This window comes from Prunus mume, linkage group LG8 (assembly GCF_029339155.1).
Source record: "Prunus mume cultivar Tortuosa linkage group LG8, ASM2933915v1, whole genome shotgun sequence".
Lineage (NCBI taxonomy): Eukaryota > Viridiplantae > Streptophyta > Magnoliopsida > Rosales > Rosaceae > Prunus > Prunus mume.
This window is the reverse complement of record NC_142705.1, coordinates 20,745,005-20,758,159: the sequence shown is the minus strand read 5'-3', so window position 1 is coordinate 20,758,159 and position 13,155 is coordinate 20,745,005. Positions and strand designations below refer to the sequence as shown.

The 13,155-nt window shown below is 33.5% G+C and overlaps 1 pseudogene; it reads right to left on the bottom strand.

Annotated features, from left to right (window-relative positions):
* Nucleotides 1-1,469: 1,469 nt before the first annotated feature.
* Nucleotides 1,470-3,273, bottom strand: LOC148915009 (uncharacterized; annotated as a pseudogene).
* Between the last annotated feature and the right edge of the window lie 9,882 nt (nt 3,274-13,155).

The following is a 13,155-nucleotide window of genomic DNA, read 5'->3' as shown; positions in this document are numbered from 1 at the left end:
ATTAGTCAAAGTTTATTCAGTTAATAAATCCTATTATTTAGGATATGTAGGTAGAGTCTGACTTTTTCCTTAATCATTTACCACGGTATTAGGATCAGTAAAACGTGGGTTGTTTGTTTCAATCTTATCTCTTTGTAAGGCTTATATAAGCCAACAGCTTGTTTTGAATACAAGAAGATTTTATCCAGATATTACTTCTGAATTGCTTTGTGCTTAGAGTTTATAACAATTTCACACTTTAGACGACGGTTTATTTAAGCAAACCAACTTGATTTATGTTTCAGATGTCTGTTTTTTTGGTTTTACAGTCTTTTTCCTTTTTAAAACCCGACGTTGTTTTTATTTTAGACGTCGGTGTTTCCAATTTTTTTATTGGACCGTTGTACTTTACAGCTTTAACCTAGCTTTTTTAATTTTTGATTTGTCGTGCCCAAAGCCTGCATAATGAAAATGTGATCAGAATTAAAATGATGTACAAAATTATTAATTAATGTCATACAATTAACTGAATAACTAATGTCATACGTTACAACAATCAATCAATCCATATATCTTCACACCCACCTCTAATATTTTCATTCCCAAACTCACCCACTAGGTCATCAAATGTGTCAACATTTGGTATCCCTCTAGTAAATGGCTCACACTCAATTCTAATATCACCTAGAACATCATCACCAATAGCATGATTATATTCTCTATCAGGCATTGATAACACTACCAACCAACCACGATGCATTGAGTCATCAACATAAAATACTTGTTTGACTTAAGAAGCCATAACAAATTGGTCATTCTTATGTCCACTTTTACTCAGATTTACAAGGGTAAATCCAAGTTCGTCGACTAAAAGGCCTGAAGTGTTATCTATCCAATCACACCTCAAGATTGGGATTCTAAACTTTTGGTAGTCAAGGTCCCAAATTTCTTAAATAACACCATAAAATGCGCAAGTAAATAAACTCCACTATTTTGGATAGTTCGCACATCATCTTGTGCCTTGCTGTTAAATTTAACACCATTAATAAGATAGCTCATATATATGATGACACTGCCATGCTTGGACCAGATGCTAGCCACCTCAAATTTTCTGATACGCCATTATGCTCTTCCCCATTAAGTTCGGAATGAAAGAGCTATTGTGCTTATCTTGCAGCCACTTTGTTTTCTTTCTAAATTTTGGATAAGTGGTTTTAATGTGATCTATGTTCCCTACATTGACACAAAAAAATCAAGCATTATGGTCACTTGTATATAAGATAACTAGAAGTCATATGTACTCGATATAAGGTAGGACTTCCTCCGTATTCTCCAAGACATATAGATGTGCCTGGTTCAACAAGTCCCGATCAACTAATCTTACTGTGCAACCTGATAATGGCTTCGAAACTCCCATTTTCTAGCTTGAAGGCACTCCAACTGTACTAACATCAAACAAATGCTCGGTGCAAAACTCTACTGCTTCTTCACTATATACCGTCAAAGAATGCAACCTTCGGATGAGTCACGGTTCTCAACGTATTCTTTTGCACTTTCATATACCTTTCAAACAGATACATCCATCTAAAGTATACTGGGCCACATAGATGAACTTCTCTGACAAGATGTACCACTAGATGAACCATGATATCAAAGAATGAAGGGGGAAAGTATTTCTTAAGCAAACACAAAGTAACTACTACATCTTCTTCCAACTTATCTAGCTTGGAAACATCTACCGTCTTTGCACATATAGCATTGAAGAAGAAGCATAATCAAGTTATTACATACCTTGCAGGCTTCTCCAAAACAGAATGAATTGCCATAAGGAGCAATTGTTGCATCAAGGTATGACAATCATGAGATTCAAGTCCAAGAAGTCTTGAATCTTTTAAAGATACAAGATTTTTTATATTTGAACAATAACCTTCAGGGACCTTCATACCATAGAAAGAATTGCAAACCGCTCTTTTCTCTGCTCTTGACAAATTCCAAGGCCCTGGAGGCAATCGAGTACATCTTTCTCCATACTTGGGTTGCAAATCAGTTTTGACCCCTATGTTCAATAAATCTAACCGAGCAACAATCTCATCTTTATTTTTTCCAAGGATCTCCAGCAATGTACCAACGATACTATCGCAAATATTCTTCTCAATATGCATAACATCTAGGACATGCCTCACAGGAAGGTATTTCCAATACTCAAGATCAAAGAATTTTGATTTCTTTTTCCAACAAACTCTGTCACCATAATTCTCACCAACACTTCCCTCATTTTTCGAGCCCCATATGTAATTAATATCTTCAACCATGTGCAGCACTTCTTCTCCGTTTAATGGCTCAAGAGGTGTGCCATATTCAGGTTTCCCATTAAAAGCTGCATGTTGTCTCCGATATGGATGATTGATTGGTAACCCTTTTCTATGCCCAATGTAACAAATTTTGTGGCCACTTTTCAACCTGTGACTAAGTGTATCATCGCCGCATATTGGACAAGCTTTATATTATTTAACAACACAACTAGATAAGTTCCCATAAGCAGAAAAATCATTAACTGTCCACAGTAAACACCCCTGAGTGTAAAGTATTCTCCTATATGTGCATCATACACTCCTCTAATCTCATCCCACAGAGATTTTAAATCATCAATCAAAGGCTCTAAGTAGACGTCTATATCATTTCCATGCTGTTTAAGACTGGAAATTAATAAGGTCAACATCATGAACTTCCGTTTCATGCATAGCCATGGTGGGAGATTATATGTAACTAAGATTACTCGCCAACAACTGTATCTGCTACTTAAAGAACTGTGGGGATTGAATCCATCAAATGAGAGAGCCAATCTCAAGTTTCTCAGCTCTTTACCAAACTCAGGCCATTTATCATCAACAAGTTTCCAAGACGGGGAATCCGCTGGGTGAAACATCTGACCATCAACTGATTTTCTAGCAGCATGCCAAGTCAAACTCTTAGCTGTCTTATGTGATTGAAACATCCTTTCAAACCTTGGAATTGGAGGAAAATACCACATCACCTTCGTTGGCACACCCTCTTTCAAGATTGAATCTTTGCCTTCCTTCCACCTTGAGATACCACAAGTAGGACAATTAGTTGAATTTTCATAATCCTTCCTATACAAGATGCAGTCATTGGGACATGCATGGATTTTCTCATAACTCTTCCCTAAAGCAGACAATGTCTTTTTTGCCTCGTACATAGAGGAAGTAGTGTATTTCCTTCTGGAAGCAAATCTCCTTGAAGTATCAACAATTCTGTGAAACAAACATCACTCATCCCATGTTTTGCTTTCAAATTATATAACCTCACCAAAGCCGACAACATCGTGTACTTACTGCTACCAGGGTACAAGGGTTGATCTTTATCTCCAATCACATTGGCGAACTCATAAGGATCAAATCCAATATCGCCTAAATCATTATCATCCATCCCTACTTCTTCAAAAACAAAACTGAACCTACTTTGCTCATCTTCTTCCACATTTCTAGTTGCATTAGTAGTCCATTCCCAAGATTCTCCGTGCCATGTCCAAATTTTATAGCTTTGATCAATTCCATTAAAGTATAAGTGGTCCCTTATAATTCCAACTCCAAACAATCAAATATTCTCACCACTACTACAAAAAGTGAAAAAGACGACCAAAAAAAGACGACGGTAAAAGAAAAAACTGTCGTTGTATTTAAAAAGGACGATGGTAACAAAAAGCTATCGTGGATAAGTGACTTAAACAACAAAAACAGAGGTCTGTTGAATTTTTTTATAACGACGCACACAAATAAAAAGCGTCATCTTATTAAAAATGTTTTCTTGAGTTAAAATCGACCAAAAAACAACGACAGTAGGTATGACAAGCGTCGTCTTTTAAAAATCAAGTGTCCTTTTTTTGGTAAAGACATGGTTGTTTTGAAAGAACCGTCGTCTATTATATGTAAAGATGACGCTTTTTATAAAACCGTCGTCTATTATATGTAAAGATGACGCTTTTATAAAACCGTCGTCTATTATATGTAAAGATGATGTTTTTTTTTATAAAAACCGTCGTATATTATATGTAAAGATGACGCTTTTTATAAAAAAACCGTCGTCTATTTGTTTGGGCGAAAATTTGGCACACCCAATCCAAAAGACCAAGCCCATGTTTATCCTGGGCAGCCACCAGCATTCTTTGAAAATTGGGCCAAAATCTTTCAAACCCAGCCCAAAATCAAGGAACCCAGGAAATCCGAAAGGGCAAACCAAGACTGATCAAATTAGCAAGAAAAGATTGGGCTTCAAAAAAACCAGCTTTTTGAAGAGCCCACCACTAACGCAGATCAGATTAAAAATATCACAAGATTAATTAAAGCTTATTTTTTAGGAGTCCACGTGACTACCAGAAATAGAAAAGTCAACAAACTCAACTGAGTTGATTGGGAGTTAATTAAAAGCAGGCGAAATGGCAAAGGAAGGGACATCTCTGAATAAATCGGAAGATCAAAGTCCTCTCTTACATGTATATATATATTCATAGATTTTTTCTCTATTCCAAATAAGGTGATTGTCCCAAGAGATAAGCAGCCCTTGTTATTTAAAGAAGACGATAAGCAGAAGGGCAGAGAGTTGTTCAAACAGGAAATCAAGCTAACCATCACGGTTTGACATCTCACAAGGGCAGTTGGGATTAAAAAGGAGTTAGGTTCTCCAGAAAACATTTTTTCTATAAAAAGAAGAGAGGGAGAACAGGTTCAAGGACACACACAACAACAACAACAATCAAACAAACAACTCAAAAATCAACCAAAAAGCCCACTTGAATTCCAAGTGAAACCAGCTTCAGATCAGAATTCCCAAGGTTCAGACTTAGAAAAAAGTCAATCAAAACAAAATTTCTCTCGTTACAAATTTGGTTCAGCAAAGAATCAAGATAGGTAGAGCTTGATTTTTTCCCAAACATGAAAACCTTAACAAATTTCACAGGCAGTCTCTAGCCCATGAAGTCCTCGAGAAAAGCCATGCCCTTGTAGACTAAAGAAACCAAGTTCGCCCACTCAAAAACCTCACAAAAGCTTGAAGTACATTAAAGCTCATTGAATTAACCTTTGGTATCGATTTACAGTGAAGCTTAGCATTGAAGTTGTCAACAAATTCAGCCAAATCGGATCGAGCCTCCTATCGAATGAAATAATTTCCTATTGTCCTTTCATCTTTCTAGCATGGATATTTATTTTTATAGTTCTATAAAAGGCAGTTCTGCCCAAGATAGTTTAAATTCCATCAACCATTCTGGCCAGAACAACTTCTTTATACTGAGATAAATTGTTAAAGTCCTCACCAGTCTGAGGTAAGAAAATAACTTACTTGGGAGATATTTCTCACCCAAATTCACAATCGTTTGTTTGCAGAAATCAGTAATTTGGGGCACAAGTTATCCATTCAAAACTAAGTCGCTAGGATCTTCATTGCTAGCAGTGCACGCTAAAGAAAGCGACTTGTTGACAGTCAATGGTTCACAAGGCGGGGGAACTTTGCCCTTCTACCACAGGAGTAAGCATAAAGCGGGTGAACACTATATATATAATAGATGACGCTTTTATAAAAACCGTCGTCTATTATATATAAAGATGACGCTTTTATAAAAAGAACCGTCTATTATATGTAAAGATAACGCGTTTTTATAAAACCGCGCGTCTATTATATGTAAAGATGATGCTTTTATAAAAAAATCGTCTATTATATATAATAGATGGCGCTTTTTATAAAAACTGTCATCTATTATATATAATACATGACGCTTTTTATAAAAAACCGCGTCTATTATATGTAAAGATGGCGATTTTTATAAAAACCGTAAATCTATTATGAAGTAAAGATGACGGTTTTTTAAAAATGGTCGTCTATTATATATAAAGATGACGCTTTTATAAAAAATTGTAAATCATTATATGTAAAATGACGCTTTTTATATATATAAAAAAAGGTTGTCTATTATATGTAAAGATGATAGTTTGTTAAAATAACCGTTAAATCATGATTTTTCATTTATAACCGTCGAAATTTTTTGTTCCGTTACTTGATCTCCAATGTTTATTTTTTCCGATTTTGGTGTATATGATCCTGAAGCATAAACAAACAAGTTTGACGGTTGGATCGTTGAAACTAGTTTCTTAAAATGCGTATGCCATCAAAAAATATATTCACTAACAATTAAGAGTTTATTTATACTTTCGTTAAATATAACATAAGATTTTGTGGTATTAACTAGTGTAAATATTTTAAATTGAAGATCAAATTCAGTCATTGTATTCATATAGGGTCAAGGAGTGCAGCAGTAAAAAATCATCAAAATCGGAGTTAAAATAACCGTTAAATCATGATTTTTCATTTATAACCGTCAAAATTTTTTGTCCCGTTACATTTGATCTCTATATATTTATTTTTTTCAATTTTTGGTGTATATGATCTCAAGTATAAACAAACAAGTTTGACGGTTGGATCGTTGAAACTAGTTTCTTAAAATGCGTATGCCATCAAAACAATATATTCACTAACAATTAAGAGTTTATTTATACTTTCATTAAATATAACATAAGATTTTGTGGTATCCACTAGTGTCGTCTATTATATGTAAAGATGATAGTTTGTTTAAAAAAGGGTCGTCTATTATGAAATAAAGATGACGCTTTTTATATAAAAAAACCGCGTCTATTATGTAAAAATGACGCTTTTTATAAAAACCGCGTCTATTATATTTAAAGATGACGATTTTTACACAAACCGTCATCTATTATATGTAAAGATGACGCTTTTTATAAAACCGTCGCCTATTATATGTAAAGATGATATTTTTTTTATAAAACAACGTCGCTCATTATATGTAAAGATGACTGTTATAAAACCGCGTCTATTATGCGAAGATGACAAATTTTTTTAAAAGCGTTATCTTTTAAAACACGCTAAAAAATGGCCGCTTAAGTGAATTCGCGCTCGACAAATTTTCAAATTTTCACCCATCTTTGAAAACCTTATCTCTCATTAACAAGCGCCGCCTTTAAAACACGCTAAAAAAGGCTACTTAAGTGAATTCGCACGACAAATTTTCAGATTTTCCCCTCTCAAAACCTTATCTCTCCCTCCTTGAAACCCTCCTACACTCTCTAAAACACCCTCATGAAACTCTCTACAAAATCATCAAAAAATCGATATCAATGAAAAAGTTGAGAGATTGAGGTCTTCGCAGATCCATAAGATGTAGATGGATGTTTTGTATTTGAGAATCAAAGCTGGTTGAAAGGTTTGATTTGAAAGTCACCTAATCTCTTAATACCCTTCTATATCTTGCTAGTGAATTCTAGATTAGTCTCTTTGCGTTTCTGATATGTTCTTTGTCTCCCTAATTTCAGATTTTGTCTCTCTTGATTTGTCTGGTTTGTTTACATAGTTTTTTTATATTTCTAGTTTCTTTTTAGATTTTCTGATTTGGTTATCAGGAGATGAGGAGGAATCTTGCATATTTATAACTTTTTCTTTTGCAAGTTTTCTATGTGAGTCGTATGTTTTTATGTTGTTGAAAATTTGCAGGTTCTCGATGGTCTTTTTTATGCTCATTTTACAAGTTTTCTATGGAAATATAGACCAATGGTAAAATTTCTCTTCCACGTAATTTTTTATGTTTATAATCTTAGCTTTTTTTTCTTCTCTTTGTCATTTTCTATTTATTTACAGGATGATGGAGGAGACTTCAATTGTGCATCATTTGTATGTGTGGATGAGGAATGCTTGGATTAGGAGTACATAGGTCTTGTTAGGAATTATGTTTGTTGTAGAATAAAGAACTAAAATCGTTGTATAGCATCATAGGAAATAAAAAATCGTCGTGGATTGGTTTTCTAGTTAAAATCGTTGTATAGCATCATAGGAAATAAAAAAGAACTAAAATGTAGGAGTTTGGAAACTTATTAGCACGGTTTTATAATAAATCATGGTCTTTACAGATAATTAACAGCGATTTTTTATAAAAATGGTCGTCTATTATATGTAAAGATGACGCTTTTATAAAACCGTCGTCTATTATATGTAAAGATGACGATTTTTATACAAACCGTTGTCTATTATATGTAAAGATGACGCTTTTATAATAAAAAACGTCGTCTATTATGAAGTAAAGATGAGCGCTTTTATAAAAACCGCGTCTATTATATGTAAAGATGATGTTTTTATAAAAAAAATCGCCGTCTATTATATATAAAGATGACGCTTTGTATATAAAAAACTGTCGTCTATTATAAATGACGGTTTTTATAAAACAACCGTCGTCTTTATAAACAATCCACGACGGTTTTCATAAAAAATCGTCCTCTTTACATATAATACACGATGGTTTTATTAAAAAATAGTCGTCTTTTCTCCGATAATTAATGATCTTTATTTCTAAACAACGACGATTTTCTTTAAAAACCGTCATCGTTATAGATAAACAACGACGGTCAAAAGCCGTCGTAGTTTGACACCCAAATAGATGTCGGTCGATTTCATTACGGTTTGAAAACCGAATACACGACGATGAATTCCCATCGTCTTTTGCCTTTTTTGTAGTAGTGCACATTTAACACATGGACAATGAATATGAGTTGTATTTCCAAGATTTTCTATAGCAAAATTCAAAAATCCTTCCACACCTAACTCAGATGCCTTCGATCTTTTATCTGCATGCATACATGACTTATCCATCTCACACACTAATCATACATATAATAAAGTGAAAAGACTAGCAATGAAACACTACTATATTGACAGAGAAGAGAACAAAGTGGAAAAAAGAAAAAAAAATTCCACAAGAATCAGACGACGGTTTTCACAAAATAATCGTCTCGTAACATAGATTAAGACGACGGCATGTCTGTTTACCGTCATCTTTAAGCAACCTAACAAGATATTTATATTATTTTTGTAGAATCAGGTCTGGGTTATGATCGCCTAACAATGATGGCGGTAGTAAATAAAAAGCCGACGTATAATAAAAATTTAGACGACAGTTGGTTCCACCAACCGTCATCATGGTTTGCAAAAAACCAAAGCCTAATTCTTCCATCCTCGTTCCTTTTCAGAGAACCCTTAACAGAATGCAAACATCAAAACATAAAAGAACTCATATATAGCTCCCAATCAAGAACCCATAGCTCCCAAAACATAAAAGAACCCATGTTAAGAAACCAAAGCTGAGAGAATATACAAACTAACAGAATATTTAGAGAGATCTGAGAGAATATATAAACTAAGAGAATATTGAGAGAGAGTTGAGAGAATATACAAACTAATAAGAGAATATTAAGAGAGAGCTGAGAGAATATACTTACATGGATATTGAGAGAGAGCTGAGAGAAAATATCAAACGCTTGAGAGAGCTCAGAGAATATAACCAATGCTTTGAGAGAGAGCGAAAACTTTAAGACAGAGAAAACTTTAAGACAAATTTACGTTGAAGAGAGAGAAGGAAATACTTTAGGGTTAATGGGAAATTCTGAAAATTTTATATCCCAGAAAAAAATTTCAAAGGACCGCGTTTATCAAAGATCATGGTAAATACAACCCAATCGTCTTTTAATTTCATATTTACAATGATGGTTATGTTACATAGACGCCGTTGTATAGCGTTTTGATGTCGCCTATACAATAACCGACATCTAAAGTATTAAATAATTAGATTTGGTGTACGTATCCCGGGATTCGAACTTGCGTAATTGATCAAAAAGAGCGAGAGAAAACCGGCGTTGTTTCAATAAAACCTAAACCCTAATCCCTAAATTTTACAATAATTATAAAAAAAAAAATACACAAGTATGAGAAAAATGAACCGAAAATTGCCACGGACTCCTTACAACAATGCCTTCTATATTAGTAGGCTAAAATTTGTATTAAATAATTTTGAATTTTATGACCACCAATGGATCACATAAACCTTAGAGTTATGTTATGGAAAGTATGATGACTATTGTGCTTTGTCTCTAAATCTTTTTGACTTTTGTCATCAATTCTAATTTTGAAATCTAAAATTGACATTTTCAGGCATGTAGGGGGGAGATATTGTCTCAATGAGTGCATAGAATTTGTCGGTTTATTTTTTGGATTTTTAAAAATATATTATGAATATTAGTAATTAGTGCATGGTAGTTGTCAGTTTATTGTATGGAATTTTTTTTGAAATTATTATGAATATTAGGAATAAAATATAAAAGCCATACAAAAAGTAAATGAAAATACATAACCGACAAAGCATCCATTTACAACGACGTTAAAAAACACATGACGTCGTCCTAGATCACATTCGACGTCGCAATGTTCTCACCGCCATGGTTAGTAAGTTACAACGTCAACCTTTTCTGAATAACCGACGTGGGTAGAATTTACACCGTCGATTATTATGTTGATGACAACGTTGTTTCGATATACAACATCACATTTTAACATGTAACGAACATTGTATGCCTTTAACACGTCCTCTCTGTTGTACTAACGGACATAGTATATCTATACAAATTTTTTTGTAGATTTCAGTTTTAAATAATTTAATTTGAAAAATATTTTTAATTGTATTTAATTACTAATGAGTGCATGGTAGCTGTCAGTTTATTTTATGGAATTTGTTTTGAAATTATTATGAATATTAGGAATAAAATATAAAATCATACAAAAATTAAATGACAAATGTACATAACCGACGTTGCATCAGTTTACAACGACGTTAAATAACACATGACGTCGTCCTAGATCACATTCGACGTCGCAATGTTCTCACCGTCGTGGTTAGTAAGTTACAACGTCATCCTTTTCTGAATTACCAACGGGGGTAGAATTTACACCGTCGATTATTATGTTGATGATTAAGTTGTTCATATATACAACGTCACATTTTAACCTATAACAGATGTTGTATGTCTATACAAATTTTTTCCTAGATTTCAGTTTTATATATTAACCGTCGTGTATAACAACCTTGCATGATGGTTTTCAGAAATGCCGTCAATGTTTTCTTTCTTGCTATAATAAGACAGTGGTTTTTTTTTATAGATATGAGACGTGTAAATAAGAATAAGATGTCGGTTTTTGGGAATTAATTTAAATTTTTATGAGTTTTTTTTCATTTTTTTTTTCATTTAACGACATAAATATCTTATATATAAAAAAACTAGAAACAAAAATGTATTTCATTTGATTTTTTTTTTTATGAATGTTCAATTAATTACCAAAAATATGTTTATATACATTATCAAAAAATTAAAATAAACCTTAACATTTTTAAAATAAATTATATCACTTATTGTTCTGTAATTGCTTGTTCATGAATTCTGCCCATTCCAGCCTGACTTCGTCAATATGTTCTTAAGTATACACAACTGGTTCCTTTTTCTTGTCAAACTGCAAATAAAGAACAAAAATCGACGTGTTATAAATATTAAAGCGACGGTTTTTAAAGAAAACGTTGTGGTATTAAAATAAAGAAATTATATCTTAAATTTTACTTTCTTCTCAAATGCTAGGCTTGGATCATGAATTATATCTCTCATGAAACGCATCACGTAATAACCACACTCTACATTTGTTGGTTGTCTAGGAGTGCCTTGTAGATTTTTCCATATGGGTGATTTACGTGATGAATGTTCGCATGTGTGAGAGTTATACATTTTGATTGAACTGTTTCAAGAAAACAAAAAGTGTTAATGACAAAACTAAAAATCAGAAAGAAAAAAAATATATTAACCGTCATGGTAAATAAGTGAAGACGACGGTTTTGTAAAACAAATTATGTATTTTATTTCAAACGTCGGAAAATAAGAATCGTCGTTGTGTATCATTCTAACATCGGTGATGACGTGGATCCAATCTCAACCACGGAAGCAAACTGTAAAAGTCTTCACTCAAGAGCCAGGTATCATGATCAGTGCCAAACACTTCCTCTGGCATGTGAATTCTAATGGTCTCGTTAGTAGGCATCAATTTGGTCTCGACATATTGGCATAGGGCTAAGAGAGGAGCTGACATGTCAAGCTTTGAGAGATCCTGTAACAAGAAATAAATAAATAAATAAATAGAAGTTAGTTTGTACATGAAGTAAAATAAACTACTCCAACAAATCAACAAAACCGACGTGGTATATAATATCAACGATGGTTTCTAGAACATACTAACGGGGTAAAGGTTATAGACGATAGTAAATACATAACAGTCGTGGTGTAAATATTATAACGTCGCTACACAATAGATAGCTTCCTTTGTCAGACATTAGATTTTTTGGGCTTTGCTCTTGAGGAATTGGAGGAATTGGTGTAGTTGGAGTTTTACCGAGCAAGTTGGGATCAAAGTTGCGAATTAGTTGACTGAATTGTTTCAACAAAATTTCCCTCTCAACTCTGACTGCCTCCATAACACTTTTCTTTGCCCTGGCCTCCATCTTTTTGGTTTCTTCTCTCACTGCCTCCGTAACACTTTTCTTCAATTTGTCAGCAAATTTTACTCTCTATTGTCTCGGCAAATTGAAGAATTGAGTTGGGGAAACCCCAGCTCCAACACCTCTGACTCTCCCACCATGCTCAGGGGTTCCCAAAGCCAAGGTCAAAACATTGTTGCTCCCAGAGTCAGTCAGAGTGCCCTCGGAGACTTGTTTTTTCAAATCATCCTAAAAGTCAGAGAGAGAATGTTGAACAGATACTAAAACTGATTAAATAAATAAATTCATAAAAAATATTAACCGACGTGGTAAAGAGGTTAAGATGACGGTTTATTTAAAAGCAGGCGTAGAAAATCATTTAATCGTCATTAAAACAACCATCGTTTTGTATATATTAAAACGTTGGTCCATGAAAAACCCGTCGTTTATTTGACATCAGAGATAAAAACACTTAACCAAAATATTCACTGATCCAAAAATAGTGTACAAACCAATTGCTGAGAAATAGAGAGGGAGAGAGAGTGTGTGTGCATGTGAATATGAAGAAAGTTAAAAATTTAATTTAAAAAACCTAACACAGAAACGCAAAATTGTCATTGTAATTCAATACAGACGTCGGTTTCATAAAAATACTGACGTTATATCTTTTTTAAAAGGCGGTAAATAAAACCCGTCATGGGGTTTCTTGTCTAACGACGGTTACTTAAAAGATCGATGTCTGAATGAAAAATAAAACC